This window comes from Pseudophryne corroboree, unplaced genomic scaffold (genome assembly GCF_028390025.1).
Source record: "Pseudophryne corroboree isolate aPseCor3 unplaced genomic scaffold, aPseCor3.hap2 scaffold_279, whole genome shotgun sequence".
In the NCBI taxonomy this organism is placed as follows: Eukaryota; Metazoa; Chordata; class Amphibia; order Anura; family Myobatrachidae; genus Pseudophryne; species Pseudophryne corroboree.
The window spans coordinates 364,155-384,866 of NW_026969452.1; the positions used below are offsets into that span (position 1 = coordinate 364,155).

The 20,712-nt window shown below is 40.3% G+C and overlaps 8 non-coding genes across 8 annotated transcripts; 2 read left to right on the top strand and 6 right to left on the bottom strand.

The window, feature by feature from the left end:
- The first annotated feature begins 1,955 nt into the window (after positions 1-1,955).
- Positions 1,956-2,119, top strand: LOC135013919 (U1 spliceosomal RNA). Its single transcript, XR_010212506.1, has one exon. It is a non-coding gene; the product is annotated as a U1 spliceosomal RNA (small nuclear RNA).
- A 151-nt stretch (positions 2,120-2,270) lies between these two features.
- Positions 2,271-2,434, top strand: LOC135014004 (U1 spliceosomal RNA). Its single transcript, XR_010212584.1, has one exon. It is a non-coding gene; the product is annotated as a U1 spliceosomal RNA (small nuclear RNA).
- A 15,341-nt stretch (positions 2,435-17,775) lies between these two features.
- On the bottom strand, positions 17,776-17,938 carry LOC135014082 (U1 spliceosomal RNA). Its single transcript, XR_010212655.1, has one exon. It is a non-coding gene; the product is annotated as a U1 spliceosomal RNA (small nuclear RNA).
- A 152-nt stretch (positions 17,939-18,090) lies between these two features.
- LOC135014184 (U1 spliceosomal RNA) lies at positions 18,091-18,254 on the bottom strand. Its single transcript, XR_010212736.1, has one exon. It is a non-coding gene; the product is annotated as a U1 spliceosomal RNA (small nuclear RNA).
- Positions 18,255-18,925: 671 nt separating this feature from the next.
- LOC135014030 (U1 spliceosomal RNA) lies at positions 18,926-19,088 on the bottom strand. Its single transcript, XR_010212609.1, has one exon. It is a non-coding gene; the product is annotated as a U1 spliceosomal RNA (small nuclear RNA).
- A 152-nt stretch (positions 19,089-19,240) lies between these two features.
- Positions 19,241-19,404, bottom strand: LOC135013948 (U1 spliceosomal RNA). Its single transcript, XR_010212535.1, has one exon. It is a non-coding gene; the product is annotated as a U1 spliceosomal RNA (small nuclear RNA).
- A 674-nt stretch (positions 19,405-20,078) lies between these two features.
- On the bottom strand, positions 20,079-20,241 carry LOC135014040 (U1 spliceosomal RNA). Its single transcript, XR_010212618.1, has one exon. It is a non-coding gene; the product is annotated as a U1 spliceosomal RNA (small nuclear RNA).
- Positions 20,242-20,393: 152 nt separating this feature from the next.
- On the bottom strand, positions 20,394-20,557 carry LOC135013986 (U1 spliceosomal RNA). The gene has a single exon (XR_010212571.1). It is a non-coding gene; the product is annotated as a U1 spliceosomal RNA (small nuclear RNA).
- Positions 20,558-20,712: the final 155 nt, after the last annotated feature.

The following is a 20,712-nucleotide window of genomic DNA, read 5'->3' on the forward strand; positions in this document are numbered from 1 at the left end:
GTGTCTTTATCAATTTTTGCATTTAAAAAATCAAGCAATTAGGGAACACAATGTTGCGACAATGTAACCCTATTTGCAAAATAGTACTAAATAAGTTTGTCGATGTAAGACATTTGCAAAGGCGCAAACAAAACACGCTGGAAAATGCAACTGAATCTGTTTTTGGAGGTTAGAATAGATGCAGGATCAATTATCTCAATGGGTAGGGTGTTTGATTAGAATTTAACAGGTTATAGGTTTGAATCCTGGGTATGATAGTTTGAGGTGTTATTTAATAAAGTATGTTTATATATTAGTCACATATGGCTTACTTATACAAATGGCATGTCACCAGTTGGTGCTGACTGCTGATATGCCATTTACACAAACATGCCATGTGTGACTGTATAAACATTTAAGGAGGGCACCCCGGCAATACCACAAACCATTGAGTGTCAAGTATACTAGATATATCTTCATATCTCATGTGCTTTCTCTGAGACCAATCTTGTTATGCCCCTTCCTCACAAGGCATGCGCCTTTTGTCCATATTGCAAAAATGGGGGGGAGGGCATATAATTCTCTGTCACAGGGCACCAAAAAGTCTAGTTATGGCTCTGGTATGCATTATGTAATCTGGCAGACCATCTCTCCAACACTGGCTGGTTGGAATAGAAATCCGGTTATCTATGTGAGCAAATGACCATCAACGATTTACTCTCAAACACTAAAAAATGGACAAAAATGGTCCCCTAAACAAATTGGTTAAATTTTGGGTTTAACCAATTTGTGTAATGACCATTTTTGACTACTTTTCTAGTGTTTGGGAGCAAATGGTTAATTGACATTTGCTCCTATACATTACCAGATTTTCATTCCATCCATCCAGACTGGATAGATAGCCTGACAGATAATTGTGTAGTGTACGCCCAGGATAACTGTTAGTCATGCTTTATTTTATGACGGCACATAAATGGGTGGGCAGATCCAGGGCAAGCACTGCCCACTCATGCATAGTTGTCAACTGATGTGAAGTTCCAGGGGGCAATCTCAGTTATAAAGAGAAGTATCTGGAAATTGTCCCTAGTTAAAAAAAAAAAAAAAAAAAATTTGATCAACTCCATTTATTTAGTATGATATCCCAGGTGATAGGATGCCGGCAGTCAGAACAACATACTTTATTAAATAACACATCTCAAACTACCATACCCAGGATTCAAACCTATAACCTGTTGAATTCTAATCAAACACCCTACCTATTGAGCTATTTGATCCTGCGTAAAAATTGTGAACATTATATGAAGCTATTGGTACTTTGCAAAAAAAAAAGAATCAGCATTACAACGCAGCAGATCCATGCAGTTTGCAGCCACACACTACATGTATCTGCTCAGCCACAATGCTTATTATTTCTTCACAAAGTACAAGGTGAACTCCAAACAGAATTCTCTAGCTTAGAATTATACCTTTCTTTGCCAAACCTAGAAGTCGGGGCCCCCACCCTGGGATCCCCCAGAGGGAGGCCTGCACCGTCATGCGGCAGGCTTGTCCGTTTTGGAAGCAGGCTGATGGGCAGCCCAGGATTGCTTCAGTCTGGGCTTGGCAGGTCTGGAAACATGAGCTTGCTTTGGGTATGCCTGACCTTGGGTACGCTTTACCTGGAGGATGAAAGGGCCAAGAAAAGTACTTTTAGCCTTCTGCGTGGTAGGAGTAATACTAGGTAGGCAAGCTGTTTTAGCAGTAGCCAGATCAGCTACAATCTTATTGAGGTCTTCTCCAAAAGGAGATTCAACTGAGGCAGCACAAGGGAACTCTCATCTGGGGACAACAACTGCAGGGAGAACACATATTTTCAGATGAACATGGTAGGGCAGAAGGCTGCCTAATACTGAAGCACTCCCAAACAACAAATCAAATGCAACTTACTTGACAGAGATGTGCCTGAGCAACGGCCCTCCCCAGCCCTATCCCAAATCATACTTATTTTGCATAGGAGATACCATGGTCATGAAGATTGTTCTCCCAGGGTGAGGTTCATTCATTGCATTCTGGGTATGCTGACCCCTGTGATTTCCCCAAATGTGGGAAACTCGACTGCATTATTTGTGGTAGTGGTGGACTGTGTTTGTGCTTTCCTCTGGTCAGCTCTGGTAAAAGTCAGATTTCTTTGTCTCAGATCTTCCTCTAGCCTTGTTCTTCTTTTGAGAGTTCCCTTGTGCTGCCTCAGTTGGATCTCCTTCACTTGACAGGTAGTGCCCGAGCAGCGACCCTCCCCAGCTCTAGCCCAACTCCTACTAACCTGCCAGGTGAGATACTATGATCATGAAGGTGCTTCTCCCAGGGCAAGGCTCACCCATTGCACTCTGGGTGTGCTGCCCCTTGCGATTTCCCCAAATGTGGGAAACTTGACTGCATAATTTGTGTTTCCCCTGGACGGCTCTCGTATAATTCAGATCTCTTTGTCTCAGGTCTCTCTCCAGCCTAGTATGCTGTCTGTTTCCACTTCTCTTTTCTTGAGCCCCTCCCTTCTATAACCTTGTGCACTATCCTGACTTCTCCTCCCGTCTGCTTACTTTGTGCCTTCCAATGCACAATGCAAACTACAGGTAGTGCTGCAGGGCCCACACCCTTTTACTTGCCTTACAGAGCAGCTCTGGAGCTGTTACAGTACCCAGCAGCTGCAAGAAATCAGCTTGAATGCTTCAGGGGCTGGGGCATGGCCAACATGAGCCCCACACCGAAGGAGGGTGGGGGTGTTTAATGCGAACTAGGGGTCATCCAAGCGTCGCAAAAGGCCGCCATGCCCTGCATATCCCTTTTCTCTTTTCATAAGCAGACGAGGGTTGAAGCCAACTTTGACCCACTGCTTGGATGACATCACTTGCTGCCTTTCCAATGAAGCAAGTTTAATTTAGTAATAGGTGAAAAACCATCCCTACAAAGGTGTTAATCAGATACTTGGCTTTGTGGACACTTTTCAGAGAACAAATTTGTTAGCATAAAAATAAAGCCAGAAAATGAAGAGCTGTTTAATCACTCAATTGGATTTTTCTGCAAGCATATTTCTTTTTCTCTGCAACCCACTGCTAAGTTGTGCTTCCTAGCTGTTCTTTTATAAAATCACTTAATCAAATCTAACTCTGATTACATCAGAGAAGGCCAGGTACCCTACACCATAAGAGGGGGTTTGAAATTTTGACTTGTCTACTTAAAGATCACCAAAATCTGATAACAAGGTAAATTACGTCCCTGGGTAGGATTAAACCACCAACCTTTTGGTTAATAACCGAACACGCTAACTGATTGCGCCACAGAGACACATTGCAAAAGTATATACTGACAAAGGCTAATAAGCATTCATCTAGAACGTTTCCTAGAAAAACTTTAAAAAGTCAATAATCTGGAGAGTTTTTGTAAGATGTTTCTTCCATCAACCAATGAAGAAACACATTGGTACTTTCCCATGATGAGTGAGTGCTTCAGGATCTCTTGCACTTACACGTGCAGCAGAGTACTGCAATGGAAGCATGCTGGGCCCATAACCCAGAGGTAGGCAGATTGAAACTATCCTCTGCTATATGCATTTTTTTTTGTTAATTAAAGTAATCCAAAACTGGGATTGATATTTTGCTCTTTTATTTTTACTTAAAGTACAATAACTTTTATTATTTTAATTTGTTTTAATAGTATATTGACAGTATTGTTTTCTTTCAAAAATCCACTTAATTTTCTTTACCCTATTATTCAAATGGTAATTGACAAAAACAAACTACATTGTCACCAGAAGAGCAATACAAAATGTACAAGTGATATATTAAAATCATCTTTCCAGCTTGAATTTCAATGATGCATTGGGGCAACGATTTTGTGAGAAACCTCTTCACCCTTAAATAAAGATTTTCTTAATTCCTTACCTGTGTGCTAATTAGATATCACCTTGTTTTCACATTAAACAGACTTCCACATGAGAAAGCAGAAAGGATGCAGTGGCGTTAATGTTTCCTGGTGTCAACCTGTATTATTTCAGTAGATATTGAAATGAGGATGCATCTTGCTGCCTTTCCAATGAAGCATGTTTAATTTAGTAATAGGTGAAAAACCATCCCTACAAAGGTGTTAATCAGATACTTGGCTTTGTGGACACTTTTCAGAGAACAAATTTGTTAGCATAAAAATAAAGCCAGAAAATGAAGAGCTGTTTAATCACTCAATTGGATTTTTCTGCCAGCATATTTCTTTTTCTCTGCAACCCACTGCTAAATTGTGCTTCCTAGCTGTTTTTTTTTATAAAATCACTTAATCAAATCTAACTCTGATTACATCAGAGTAGGCCAGGTACCCTACACCATAAGAGAGGGTTTGAAATTTTGACTTGTCTACTTAAATATCACCAAAATCTGATCACAAGGTCAATTACGTCCCTGGGTGGGATTGAACCACCAACTTTTTGGTTAATAGCCGTACACACTAACTGATTGCGCTACAGCGACACTTTGCAAAAGTACATACTGACAAAGGCTAATAAGCATTCATCTAGAACGTTTCCTAGAAAAACTTTAAATAGTCAATAATCTGGAGAGTTTTTGTAAGATGTTTCTTCCTTCAACCAATGAAGAAACACATTGGTACTTTCCCATGATGAGTGAGTGCTTCAGGATCTCTTGCACTTACATGTGCAGCAGAGTACTGTAATGGAAGCATGCTGGGTCCATAACCCAGAGGTAGGCAGATTGAAATTATCCTCTGCTATATGCATTTTTTTTGTTAATTAAAGTAATCCAAAACTGGGATTGATATTTTTGCTCTTTTTATTTTACTTAAAGTACAATAACTTTTACCTTTTTAATTTGTTTTAATAGTATATAGACAGTATTGTTTTCTTTCAAAAATCCACTTAATTTTCTTTACCCGATTATTAAAATGGTAATTGACAAAAACAAACTACATTGTCACCAGAAGAGCAATACAAAATGTACAAGTGATATATTAAAATCATCTTTCCAGCTTGAATTTCAATGATGCATTGGGGCAACGATTTTGTGAGAAACCTCTTCACCCTTAAATAAAGATTTTCTTAATTCCTTACCTGTGTGCTAATTAGATATCACCTTGTTTTCACATTAAACAGACTTCCACATGAGAAAGCAGCAAGGATGCAGTGGCTTTAATGTTTCCTGGTGTCAACCTGTATTATTTCAGTAGATATTGAAATGAGGATGCATCTTGCTGCCTTTCCAATGAAGCACGTTTAATTTAGTAATAGGTGAAAAACCATCCCTACAAAGGTGTTAATCAGATACTTGGCTTTGTGGACACTTTTCAGAGAACAAATTTGTTAGCATAAAAATAAAGCCAGAAAATGAAGAGCTGTTTAATCACTCAGTTGGATTTTTCTGCCAGCTTATTTCTTTTTCTCTGCAACCCACTTCTAAATTGTGCTTCCTAGCTATTTTTTATAAAATCACTTAATCAAATCTAACTCTGATTACATAAGAGTAGGCCAGGTACCCTACACCATAAGAGGGGGTTTGAAATTTTGACTTGTCTACTTAAAGATCACCAAAATCTGATAACAAGGTCAATTACATCCCTGGGTGGGATTGAACCACCAACCCTTTGGTTAATAACCAAACACACTAACCGATTGCACCACAGAGACACTTTGCAAAAGTCCATACTGACAAAGGCTAATAAGCATTCATCTAGAACGTTTCCTAGAAAAACTTTAAAAAGTCAATAATCTGGAGAGTTTTTGTAAGATGTTTCTTCCATTAACCAACGAAGAAACACATTGGTACTTTCCCATGATGAGTGAGTGCTTCAGGATCTCTTGCACTTACATGTGCAGCAGAGTACTGTAATGAAAGCATGCTGGGTCCATAACCCAGAGGTAGGCAGATTGAAACTATCCTCTGCTATATGCATTTTTTTTTTGTTAATTAAAGTAATCCAAAACTGGGATTGATATTTTTGCTCTTTTATTTTTACTTAAAGTACAATAACTTTTACCATTTTAATTTGTTTTAATAGTATATTGACAGTATTGTTTTCTTTCAAATATCCACTTAATTTTCTTTACCCGATTATTAAAATGGTAATTGACAAAAACAAACTACATTGTCACCAGAAGAGCAATACAAAATGTACAAGTGATATATTAAAATCATCTTTCCAGCTTGAATTTCAATGATGCATTGGGGCAACGATTTTGTGAGAAACATCTTCACCCTTAAATAAAGATTTTCTTAATTCCTTACCTGTGTGCTAATTAGATATCACCTTGTTTTCACATTAAACAGACTTCCACATGAGAAAGCAGCAAGGATGCAGTGGCGTTAATGTTTCCTGGTGTCAACCTGTATTATTTCAGTAGATATTGAAATGAGGATGCATCTTGCTGCCTTTCCAATGAAGTAAGTTTAATTTAGTAATAGGTGAAAAACCATCCCTACAAAGATGTTAATCAGATACTTGGCTTTGTGGACACTTTTCAGAGAACACATTTGTTAGCATAAAAATAAAGCCAGAAAATGAAGAGCTGTTTAATCACTCAATTGGATTTTTTTGCCAGCATATTTCTTTTTCTCTGCAAACCACTGCTAAATTGTGCTTCCTAGCTGTTTTTATAAAATCACAGAATCAAATCTAACTCTGATTACATCAGAGAAGGCCAGGTACCCTACACCATAACAGGGGTTTTTTAAATTTTGACTTGTCTACTTAAAGATCACCAAAATCTGATAACAAGGTCAATTACATCCCTGGGTGGAATTGAACCACCAACCTTTTGGTTAATAGCCGTACACACTAACTGATTGCGCCACAGCGACACTTTGCGAAAGTACATACTGACAATGGCTAATAAGCATTCATCTGGAACGTTTCCTAGAAAAACTTTAAATAGTCAATAATCTGGAGAGTTTTTGTAAGATGTTTCTTCCATCAACCAATGAAGAAACACATTGGTACTTTCCCATGATGAGTGAGTGCTTCAGGATCTCTTGCAATTACATGTGCAGCAGAGTACTGTAATGGAAGCATGCTGGGTCCATAGCCCAGAGGTAGGCAGATTGAAACTATCCTCTGCTATATGCATTTTTTTTTGTTAATTAAAGTAATCCAAAACTGGGATTGATATTTTTGCTCTTTTATTTTTACTTAAAGTACAATAACTTTTACCATTTTAATTTGTTTTAATAGTATATTGACAGTATTGTTTTCTTTCAAAAATCCACTTAATTTTATTTACCCGATTATTAAAATGGTAATTGACAAAAACAAACTACATTGTCACCAGAAGAGCAATACAAAATGTACAAGTGATATATTAAAATCATCTTTCCAGCTTGAATTTCAATGATGCATTGGGGCAACGATTTTGTGAGAAACATCTTCACCCTTAAATAAAGATTTTCTTAATTCCTTACCTGTGTGCTAATTAGATATCACCTTGTTTTCACATTAAACAGACTTCCACATGAGAAAAAAGCAAAGATGCAGTGGCGTTAATGTTTCCTGGTGTCAACCTGTATTATTTCCGTAGATATTGAAATGAGGATGCATCTTGCTGCCTTTCCAATGAAGCAAGTTTAATTTAGTAATAGGTGAAAAACCATCCCTACAAAGATGTTAATCAGATACTTGGCTTTGTGGACACTTTTCAGAGAACAAATTTGTTAGCATAAAAATAAAGCCAGAAAATGAAGAGCTATTTAATCACTCAATTGGATTTTTTTGCCAGCATATTTCTTTTTCTCTGCAACCCACTGCTAAATTGTGCTTCCTAGCTGTTTTTATAAAATCACTGAATCAAATCTAACTCTGATTACATCAGAGAAGGCCAGGTACCCTACACCATAACAGGGGTTTTCAAAATTTTGACTTGTCTACTTAAAGATCACCAAAATCTGATAACAAGGTCAATTACGTCCCTGGGTGGGATTGAACCACCAACCTTTTGGTTAATAGCCGTACACACTAACTGATTGCACCTCAGCGACACTTTGCAAAAGTACATACTGACAAAGGCTAATAAGCATTCATCTAGAACGTTTCCTATAAAAACTTTAAATAGTCAATAATCTGGAGAGTTTTTGTAAGATGTTTCTTCCATCAACCAATGAAGAAACACATTGGTACTTTCCCATAATGAGTGAGTGCTTCAGGATCTCTTGCACTTACATGTGCAGCAGAGTACTGTAATGGAAGCATGCTGGGTCCATAACCCAGAGGTAGGCAGATTGAAACTATCCTCTGCTATATGCATTTTTTTTTTGTTAATTAAAGTAATCCAAAACTGGGATTGATATTTTTGCTCTTTTATTTTTACTTAAAGTACAATAACTTTTACCATTTTAATTTGTTTTAATAGTATATTGACAGTATTGTTTTCTTTAAAAAATCCACTTAATTTTCTTTACCCGATTATTAAAATGGTAATTGACAAAAACAAACTACATTGTCACCAGAAGAGCAATACAAAATGTTCAAGTGATATATTAAAATCATCTTTCCAGCTTGGATTTCAATGATGCATTGGGGCAACGATTTTGTGAGAAACATCTTCACCCTTAAATAAAGATTTTCTTAATTCCTTACCTGTGTGCTAATTAGATATCACCTTGTTTTCACATTAAACAGACTTCCACATGAGAAAAAAGCAAAGATGCAGTGGCGTTAATGTTTCCTGGTGTCAACCTGTATTATTTCCGTAGATATTGAAATGAGGATGCATCTTGCTGCCTTTCCAATGAAGCAAGTTTAATTTAGTAATAGGTGAAAAACCATCCCTACAAAGATGTTAATCAGATACTTGGCTTTGTGGACACTTTTCAGAGAACAAATTTGTTATCATAAAAATAAAGCCAGAAAATGAAGAGCTGTTTAATCACTCAATTTGATTTTTCTGCCAGCATTTTTCTTTTTCTCTCCAACCCACTGCTAAATTGTGCTTCCTAGCTGTTTTTTTATAAAATCACATAATCAAATCTAACTCTGATTACATCAGAGAAGGCCAGGTACCCTACACCATAAGAGGGGGTTTGCAATTTTGACTTGTCTACTTAAATATCACCAAAATCTGATCACAAGGTCAATTACGTCCCTGGGTGGGATTGAACCACCAACCTTTTGATTAATAGCTGAACACACTAACCGATTGCGCCACAGAGACACTTTGCAAAAAGTACATACTGACAAAGACTAATAAGCATTCATCTAGAACGTTTCCTAGAAAAACTTTAAAAAGTTAATAATCTGGAGAGTTTTTGTAAGATGTTTCTTCCAGCAACCAATGAAGAAACACATTGGTACTTTCGCATGATGAGTGAGTGCTTCAGGATCTCTTGCACTTACATGTGCAGCAGAGTACTGCAATGGAAGCATGCTGGGCCCATAACCCAGAGGTAGGCAGATTGAAACTATCCTTTGCTATATGCATTTTTTTTGTTCATTAAAGTAATCCAAAACTGGGATTGATATTTTTGCTCTTTTATTTTTACTTAAAGTACAATAACTTTTACCATTTTAATTTGTTTTAATAGTATATTGACAGTTATGTTTTCTTTCAAAAATCCACTTAATTTTCTTTACCCTATTATTAAAATGGTAATTGACAAAAACAAACTACATTGTCACCAGAAGAGCAATACAAAATGTACAAGTGATATATTAAAATCATCTTTCCAGCTTGAATTTCAATGATGCATTGGGGCAACAATTTTGTGAGAAACATCTTCACCCTTAAATAAATATTTTCTTAATTCCTTACCTGTGTGCTAATTAGATATCACCTTGTTTTCACATTAAACAGACTTCCACATGAGAAAGCAGCAAGGATGCAGTGGCGTTAATGTTTCCTGGTGTCAACCTGTATTATTTCAGTAGATATTGAAATGAGGATGCATCTTGCTGCCTTTCCAATGAAGCAAGTTTAATTTAGTAATAGGTGAAAAACCATCCCTACAAAGATGTTAATCAGATACTTGGCTTTGTGGACACTTTTCAGAGAACAAATTTGTTAGCATAAAAATAAAGCCAGAAAATGAAGAGCTATTTAATCACTCAATTGGATTTTTTTGCCAGCATATTTCTTTTTCTCTGCAACCCACTGCTAAATTGTGCTTCCTAGCTGTTTTTATAAAATCACTGAATCAAATCTAACTCTGATTACATCAGAGAAGGCCAGGTACCCTACACCATAACAGGGGTTTTCGAAATTTTGACTTGTCTACTTAAAGATCACCAAAATCTGATAACAAGGTCAATTACATCCCTGGGTGGGATTGAACCACCAACCTTTTGGTTAATAGCCGTACACACTAACTGATTGCACCTCAGCGACATTTGCAAAAGTACATACTGACAAAGGCTAATAAGCATTCATCTAGAACGTTTCCTATAAAAACTTTAAATAGTCAATAATCTGGAGAGTTTTTGTAAGATGTTTCTTCCATCAACCAATGAAGAAACACATTGGTACTTTCCCATAATGAGTGAGTGCTTCAGGATCTCTTGCACTTACATGTGCAGCAGAGTACTGTAATGGAAGCATGCTGGGTCCATAACCCAGAGGTAGGCAGATTGAAACTATCCTCTGCTATATGCATTTTTTTTGTTCATTAAAGTAATCCAAAACTGGGATTGATATTTTTGCTCTTTTATTTTTACTTAAAGTACAATAACTTTTACCATTTTAATTTGTTTTAATAGTATATTGACAGTATTGTTTTCTTTAAAAAATCCACTTAATTTTCTTTACCCGATTATTAAAATGGTAATTGACAAAAACAAACTACATTGTCACCAGAAGAGCAATACAAAATGTTCAAGTGATATATTAAAATCATCTTTCCAGCTTGGATTTCAATGATGCATTGGGGCAACGATTTTGTGAGAAACATCTTCACCCTTAAATAAAGATTTTCTTAATTCCTTACCTGTGTGCTAATTAGATATCACCTTGTTTTCACATTAAACAGACTTCCCCATGAGGAAGCAGCAAGGATGCAGTGACGTTTCCTTGTGTCAACCTGTATTATTTCAGTAGACATTGAAATGAGGATGCATCTTTGATGCCTTTCCAATTAAGCATTTTTAATTCAGTAATAGGTGAAAAACCATTCCTACAAAGGTGTTAATCAGAGACTTGGCTTTGTGGACACTTTTCAGAGAGCAAATTTGTTAGCATAAACATAAAATCAGAAAATGAAGAGCTGTTTAATCACTCAATTGGATTTTTCTGCCAGCATTTTTCTTTTTCTCTGCAACCCACTGCTAAATTGTGCTTCCTAGCTGTTTTTTATTAAAATCACTTAATCAAATCTAACTCTGATTACATCAGAGAAGGCCAGGTACCCTACACCATAAGAGGGGGTTTGCAATTTTGACTTGTCTACTTAAATATCACCAAAATCTGATCACAAGGTCAATTACGTCCCTGGGTGGGATTGAACCACCAACCTTTTGATTAATAGCTGAACACACTAACCGATTGCGCCACAGAGACACTTTGCAAAAAGTACATACTGACAAAGACTAATAAGCATTCATCTAGAACGTTTCCTAGAAAAACTTTAAAAAGTCAATAATCTGGAGAGTTTTTGTAAGATGTTTCTTCCAGCAACCAATGAAGAAACACATTGGTACTTTCGCATGATGAGTGAGTGCTTCAGGATCTCTTGCACTTACATGTGCAGCAGAGTACTGCAATGGAAGCATGCTGGGCCCATAACCCAGAGGTAGGCAGATTGAAACTATCCTTTGCTATATGCATTTTTTTTTGTTCATTAAAGTAATCCAAAACTGGGATTGATATTTTAGCTTTTATTTTTACTTAAAGTACAATAACTTTTACCATTTTAATTTGTTTTAATAGTATATTGACAGTATTGTTTTCTTTCAAAAATCCACTTAATTTTCTTTACCCTATTATTAAAATGGTAATTGACAAAAACAAACTACATTGTCACCAGAAGAGCAATACAAAATGTACAAGTGATATATTAAAATCATCTTTCCAGCTTGAATTTCAATGATGCATTGGGGCAACAATTTTGTGAGAAACATCTTCACCCTTAAATAAAGATTTTCTTAATTCCTTACCTGTGTGCTAATTAGATATCACCTTGTTTTCACATTAAACAGACTTCCACATGAGAAAGCAGCAAGGATGCAGTGGCGTTAATGTTTCCTGGTGTCAACCTGTATTATTTCAGTAGATATTGAAATGAGGATGCATCTTGCTGCCTTTCCAATGAAGCAAGTTTAATTTAGTAATAGGTGAAAAACCATCCCTACAAAGATGTTTATCAGATATTTGGCTTTGTGGATACTTTTCAGAGAACAAATTTGTTAGCATAAAAGTAAAGCCAGAAAATGAAGAGCTGTTTAATCACTCAATTGGATTTTTTTGCCAGCATATTTCTTTTTCTCTGCAAACCACTGCTAAATTGTGCTTCCTAGCTGTTTTTATAAAACCACTGAATCAAATCTAACTCTGATTACATCAGAGAAGGCCAGGTACCCTACACCATAACAGGGGTTTTTGAAATTTTGACTTGTCTACTTAAAGATCACCAAAATCTGATAACAAGGTCAATTACGTCCCTGGGTGGGATTGAACCACCAACCTTTTGGTTAATAGCCGTACACACTAACTGATTGTGCCACAGCGACACTTTGCAAAAGTACATACTGACAAAGGCTGATAAGCATTCATCTAGAACTTTTCCTAGAAAAACTTTAAATAGTCAATAATCTGGAGAGTTTTTGTAAGATGTTTCTTCCATCAACCAATGAAGAAACACATTGGTACTTTCTCATGATGAGTGAGTGCTTCAGGATCTCTTGCAATTACATGTGCAGCAGAGTACTGTAATGGAAGCATGCTGGGTCTATAGCCCAGAGGTAGGCAGATTGAAACTATCCTCTGCTATATGCATTTTTTTTGTTAATTAAAGTAATCCAAAACTGGGATTGATATTTTTGCTCTTTTATTTTTACTTAAAGTACAATAACGTTTACCATTTTAATTTGTTTTAATAGTATATTGACAGTATTGTTTTCTTTCAAAAATCCACTTAATTTTCTTTACCCGATTATTAAAATGGTAATTGACAAAAATAAACTGATGAGGATACTACTGCAGTCTTTGTTTTGTCTGTACCCGCTGAAAGAGCAGCAAAAGGTGGAGATCTTGATGGGACAGTTGAAAGGGCTTGCACTTAGAGAGGTTACTTCTTGGCCTACTGAAGAGAAGAAGACTGTGGACCAGATCCTCAACAGGCTTGCTACCACATTTGACAGAAGGACAGTGTCAGAACTTAAAATGCACTTCTTTGCTCGAAAGCAACAACCAGGAGAGTCACTACGGGGCTATGCCCTCAGCTTGCAGGAAGCACTCAGAGATGTTCAGCAAGCAGACCCTGAGGAAGTGCATGACAAAGAGAAAATGTTATTGGACCAGTTCACTGAAGTTGCAAGGGGCGAATTTGTAAAAACTCAGCTGCGACTATTGAGATTGCAGAAGCCTGGAAGCACATTCCTGGATTTTAAAGAGGCTGCGATTAAAGTTCTAGGCTCTAGTCTTACTTCAGGGGCTGTTCCACAAGAGTCTATTCCAGAGATGCCACGGTATCAAGAGAATTCTGATGCCCAGGAGTCAAGTTTTAAAGGAGCTACTTACCCACCTACAGTAAAAGGAGTGACAGTGCCATGTTCAAAGACATGCATATTTGACTCTTCTAGTGAGTTACGAGGTCAGCTGGCTGAACTGACACGTGGTGTGACAGAGATGCGCAGAGACCTGCAGATTCTGAAGAGACAGCAGGCACTGCTCCATGAAGAAATGGAATGGTGCCAGGAGAGGAGACCACTGAACAGTTCCCAATGGGACCTACATAGAAACATGGAGACACTTTTTTCCAACCACTTTGCCTCCCAAAGGCGACCCATTTTTCAAAGCTGTGAAGGAAGCGGACAAATTAAGAGAGAATTTGAGCAGCCAGATCATTTAAACTCCAAATTCATGTGGTTAACCCGTTATGTTAGCCAATGCCCGGTGGTTCAAGTTTGCATCAATGGAGTCTCAATGCCCGCTCTCTTAGACACTGGATCACAAGTGACCACAATACAAGCAACACAGTTTGAGCAGCATTGGACTGAGGAACAGATGTTTCCGTCAACTTCCACATTGATAAACCCGATTGCAAGCAATGGGCACTGCATCCCTTGCAAAGGATACTGGGAAGCTGAAATTCAAATCGGACGAACAGTGCTACCACAGCAAGGCTTCATCATCACCACTGCCCAAGATGATGGATTGCCTCCAGTGATAGTGGGCATGAATGTGTTGCGGAACTGCTGTGAGGAGCTCGTAGCAGCACTCCAAGGAGAGTTTCAAACTGACAAGCTCCAGGAGAAACAAGGCCTTCAACCTGGGATAGCCAAACAAAAGGGAAGAATGATAACAGAATTATCTGTAAGAGAGGAACATGAAAAAAATAAGGCTAGCCAAATAATGATAGAAATGCCCATCTCCAGTGTCCAGATTATCCGAAAGAATGCTTCAATGTTAGGCATGAATAATATAGCATCCAGTTCTAGAAACTGTGAGCAACCTATTCAAGGAACCAGTTTTGACCACCTGCAAGATAAAAGTCAGATGATAAGACACCTCAAAGCCTTACTGAAGACTGGGAAATACCTGACCAAGCGACAAAGGCAAGAATCCTCGCCAGAACTCCTGAAGTTGTTGAGACAGCGAGAAAGGCTGTTTGAAGAGAAAGGACAGTTGGTTCGATGTAGTGAAGATCCTAATACTCATTATAGGATCAGTCAACTTGTAATTCCAAGACAAAGTGCTTGTTATGTGCTTGAAGAATATCACGACAAGTCAGGTCACCCTGGGTGCAAAAGGATGGAAACAAGCATCTGGAAAAAGTTCTTTTGGGTTGAAATGAGGGAAGACATCAAGAGATGGTGCCGAAACTGTCCAACCTGTTCTGTAAGAAGAACCTTGCTGCCTCTTTCTCTCCAGAATCCATTGTCCCAAACCAGCTGTGATACTGAATCCCAAGATGGAATGGAAGAGGCTCATAAAATGTATTTACAGCAGACTAAGGTGGTTTGTCACCGACAAGGAGGCAAGAAGACTAGGGCTTGCAAAACAGAAAACCACCATAGTCAGCTGCAGTTTTGTACAGCATGTCCCAAAGACAGTTTAGAAAGAGTTCAATACTCATCCAGGGCAGGGGGGTTGAGGTTTCCTAGACAAACTTTTCAAGACCATATACTGTCCAGATTTCAACCGATTGCTCCAGGAGCATGTGTTAATGTACTATAGCACAAAAGGAATTATACCTGTCAGATACTGATGTTAAAAATGTTGATACATGTTAATGTTTCAGACATAAACTGTGTTCACTAATGAATGTGACTGGATATAGTGAGAAGTTTATATAGGGATAAAACCAAAATGCGTGAGGACACGCATGTTTTGGGGGGGGGGGGGGGGCACGTGTGATATCCCATAACAACAAGGACATTTTTGACAACAGTGTAGTTGCCTGTGCCATTTTAAATAAAGTTTATTTAAAAGAAAATTGAACAGCAGTTTGAGAAGTCAGTTGGAGCCATGGTGAGGAAAGAGCTGGCGACGCCATTACGCAGAGATGAGCAGCTGAGAGAGGGGAGACAAATAAGCTGAAAATTGCATGAGAGAGTAAGCAGTAGTGCAAAATACAGCAGTGGAAGTGCAGCAATTAACAAGTAAGAACGCCATGACACTCTCAGCCAAGAGAGTGCACAGCAAGTGTCAGAGACAGGAGAGTATAAAGCCTTTATACCAATGCTGACTGGCCTACATCTGAGGGAAAACTGCCTCAGAAACATCTATTGACTGGGTGAGATAAATCCATATTTATATTGAAACCTACTCCACTGCAAAGGACATTATCCTATATTTACTATACCTATGCAGCGATTTACATGGGAAGCAGCTCCAGTTTGTTTTAAACAATCATCTTTACTACACAGAGCTACAATATTTTGTTCACAGCTAAAGGAGACAATAGCTGCATATAACTATGTAACAACATAACCGGGCCCCAACGTGCACATAGAGACTCCCTGCTGTGACACCAATGTTATCTGGGACTTAAATATTGTCTGCATAAGTTGATTTCTATTACTAAGCAACATAGTATTAATCTCAGATTTAGTTATATTACCATTTGTGTAATGACTTAAAGTGTATATGGTGTCTGTGTTTAAGTTGCTTGAATCAAATCTTTCCCTTCCCTACTGTAATCAGTTCCTTTTCTGAGTTATGTGGTAAACCATTTATTCTTTCATACAAAGCCCTGCCTGCCTTTCTTTGTGTCTGGGGAAACCTTGCCTCTCTGCCAGGAATAGAGAAGAGCTGCTGCTGAAGGAGGAATAGTCCATCAAGGTATCCCTGACCTGTTCCACATAGTTTACACACTTGTTATACCGGGGTGTTACATTGTGTGTGACTGACCTTAGGAAGAAACCGGAGCCTCCGCTGCAGTGACCCAGCAACCAGGGCACGGGAGTATACAGCGCCGCTGGGAGTGATGAAGCTGCAGTAAAGATGTCTATTAGACCTAGCCTGCTGCAGCCCTTGTAGATTCTCATAAAAAAAGTTCTTCTTTTCTTGTCAAAATTAATAGCTAAGAATAGGCTGCTTGAGGCAGGCCCCTGTTAAGTGGCCTGCTACTGAAGGCAACAACTACAAACTGAGCTCCCTGTTCATGGAAGCGGGGTTATAGAGGAGAATGCGCTGAGCATCTTGGGAACAGTCAAAAGCTTTGAGCCGGTTGGTGCCTCAGATCAAGATCCTACTCTACACCCCAATGTGAATCCTTGTGGAGTCCAGTGTACCCCACAGAAGAAATTAATGTGTCACACCCATTGGCAGCAACCTTAGAATAGCTGCTGACGGGCACAATTGAGAAAGGAAGGGGGGGGACATTTGAATCCAGCACATAGATGCAATTCAAATATGTAATTTGAACCTTCCTATTTTAAAATATAATGGATGAACCTCACCCTGTGAGAACAATCTTCATGATATAGAGATCTCATATGCAAAATAAGTATGAGTTGGGATAGGGCTGGGGAGGGTGGCTGCTCGGGCAGCCCCTCCCCCGTCAAGTTAAGGAGATTCAACTGAGGAAGCACAAGGGAACTCTCGTCTGGTGACAACAACTGCAGGGAGACCACATCTTTTCAGATGAACATGGGAGGGCGGAAGGCTGCCTAATACTGAAGCACCATCAAATATCAAACCATATGCAATAACTAGTACAAGCATTCCTGGGGGAAGGTCTGCAGGAGACGAATTTGCATACGGTGATGTCATCCAAGCAGTGGGCCAAAGTTGGCTGGAACCCTCATCTGCATATGAAAAGAGAAAAGGGTTATGCAGGGCATGGCGGCCTTTTGCGGCGCTTGGATGACCCCTAGTTCGCATTAAACACCTCCACCCTCCTTCGGTGTGGGGCTCATGTTGGCTATGCCCCAGCCCCTGAAGCATTGAAGCTGATTTCTTGCAGCAGCTGGGCACTGTAACAGCTCCAGAGCTGCTCTGTAAGGCAAATAAAAGGGTGTGGGCCCTGCAGCACTACCTGTAGTTCGCATTGTGCGTTGGAAGGCACAAAGTAAGCAGACGGGAGAAGTCAGGATAGTGCGCAAGGGCATAGAAGGGAGCGGCTCAAGAAAAGAGAAGTGGAAACAGACAGCAAACTAGGCTGGAGAGAGACCTGAGACAAAGAGATCTGAATTATACGAGAGCCGACCAGGGGAAACACAAATTATGCAGTCAAGTTTCCCACATTTGGGGAAATCGCAGGGGCAGCACACCCAGAGTGCAATGGGTGAGCCTTGCCCTGGGAGAAGCACCTTCAAGATCATAGTATCTCACCTGGCAGGTAAGTAGGAGTTGGGCTAGAGCTGGGGAGGGTCGCTGCTCGGGCACCCCCCTGTCAAGTGAAGGAGATCCAACTGAGGCAGCACAAGGAAACTCTCGAAAGAAGAACAAGGCTAGAGGAAGATCTGAGACAAAGAAATCTGACTTTTACCAGAGCTGACCAGAGGAAAGCACAAACACAGTCCCCCACTACCACAAATAATGCAGTCGAGTTTCCCAAATTTGGGGAAATCACAGGGGTCAGCATACCCAGAATGCAATGAATGAACCTCACCCTGGGAGAACAATCTTCATGACCATGGTATCTCCTATGCAAAATAAGTATGATTTGGGATAGGGCTGGGGAGGGCCGCTGCTCAGGCACATCTCTGTCAAGTAAAGGAGATTCAACTGAGGCAGCACAAGGGAACTCTCATCTGGGGACAACAACTGCAGGGAGAACACATATTTTCAGATGAACATGGTAGGACAGAAGGCTGCCTAATACTGAAGCACCCCCAAACAACAAACCAAATGCAACAACTAGTAAAAGCATTCCTGGGTGAAGGTCTGCAGAAGACGGATTTGCATACGGTGATGTCATCCAAGCAGTGGGCCAAAGTTGGCTGGAACCCTCATCTGCATATGAAAAGAGAAAAGGGTTATGCAGGGCATGGCGGCCGTTTGCGGCGCTTGGATGACCCCTAGTTCGCATTAAACACCTCCACCCTCCTTCGGTGTGGGGCTCATGTTGGCTATGCCCCAGCCCCTGAAGCATTCAAGCTGATTTCTTGCAGCAGCTGGGCACTGTAACAGCTCCAGAGCTGCTCTGTAAGGCAAGTAAAAGGGTGTGGGCCCTGCAGCACTACCTGTAGTTCGCATTGTGCGTTGGAAGGCACAAAGTAAGCAGACGGGAGAAGTCAGGATAGTGCGCAAGGGCATAGAAGGGAGCGGCTCAAGAAAAGAGAAGTGGAAACAGACAGCAAACTAGGCTGGAGAGAGACCTGAGACAAAGAGATCTGAATTATACGAGAGCCGACCAGGGGAAACACAAATTATGCAGTCAAGTTTCCCACATTTGGGGAAATCGCAGGGGCAGCACACCCAGAGTGCAATGGGTGAGCCTTGCCCTGGGAGAAGCACCTTCATGATCATAGTATCTCACCTGGCAGGTAAGTAGGAGTTGGGCTAGAGCTGGGGAGGGTCGCTGCTCGGGCACCCCCCTGTCAAGTGAAGGAGATCCAACTGAGGCAGCACAAAGGAACTCTCGAAAGAAGAACAAGGCTAGAGGAAGATCTGAGACAAAGAAATCTGACTTTTACCAGAGCTGACCAGAGGAAAGCACAAACACAGTCCACCACTACCACAAATAATGCAGTCGAGTTTCCCACATTTGGGGAAATCACAGGGGTCAGCATACCCAGAGTGCAATGAATGAACCGCACCCTGGGAGAACAATCTTCATAACAATGGTATCTCCTATGCAAAATAAGTATGATTTGGGATATGGCTGGGGAGGGCCGCTGCTCAGGCACATCTCTGTCAAGTAAAGGAGATTCAACTGAGGCAGCACAAGGGAACTCTCATCTGGGGACAACAACTGCAGGGAGAACACATATTTTCAGATGAACATGGGAGGGCAGAAGGCTGCCTAATACTGAAGCACCCCCAAACAACAAACCAAATGCAACAACTAGTGCAAGCATTCCTGGGGGAAGGCCTGCAGCAGATAGATTTGCATATGGTGATGTCATCCAAGCAGTGGGTCAAAGTTGGCTTCAACCCTCGTCTGCATATGAAATGAGAAAAGGGGCGTGCAGGGCATGGTGGCCTTTTGCGGCACTTGGCTGACCCCTAGTTTGCATTAAACACCTCCACCCTCCTTCGGTGTGGGGCTCATGTTGGCTATGCCCCAGCCCCTGAAGCATTCAAGCTGATTTCTTGCAGCAGCTGGGCACTGTAACAGCTCCAGAGCTGCTCTGTAAGGCAAGTAAAAGGGTGTGGGCCCTGCAGCACTACCTGTAGTTCGCATTGTGCGTTGGAAGGCACAAAGTAAGCAGAAAGGAGGAGAAGTCAGGATAGTGCGCAAGGGCATAGAAGGGAGCGGCTCAAGAAAAGAGAAGTGGAAACAGACAGCAAACTAGGCTGGAGAGAGACCTGAGACAAAGAGATCTGAATTATACGAGACCTGACCAGGGGAAACACAAATTATGCAGTCAAGTTTCCCACATTTGGGGAAATCGCAGGGGCAGCACACCCAGAGTGCAATGGGTGAGCCTTGCCCTGGGAGAAGCACCTTCATGATCATAGTATCTCACCTGGCAGGTAAGTAGGAGTTGGGCTAGAGCTGGGGAGGGTCGCTGCTCGGGCACCCCCCTGTCAAGTGAAGGAGATCCAACTGAGGCAGCACAAGGAAACTCTCGAAAGAAGAACAATGCTAGAGGAAGATCTGAGACAAAGAAATCTGACTTTTACCAGAGCTGACCAGCGGAAAACACAAACACAGTCCCCCACTACCACAAATAATGCAGGCGAGTTTCCCACATTTGGGGAAATCACAGGGGTCAGCATACCCAGAATGCAATGAATGAACCTTACCCTGGGTGAACAATCTTCATGACCATGGTGTCTCCTATGCAAAATAAGTATGATTTGGGATAGGGCTGGGGAGGGCCGCTGCTCAGGCACATCTCTGTCAAGTAAAGGAAATTCAACTGAGGCAGCACAAGGGAACTCTCATCTGGGGACAACAACTGCAGGGAGAACACATATTTTCAGATGAACATGGGAGGGCAGAAGGCTGC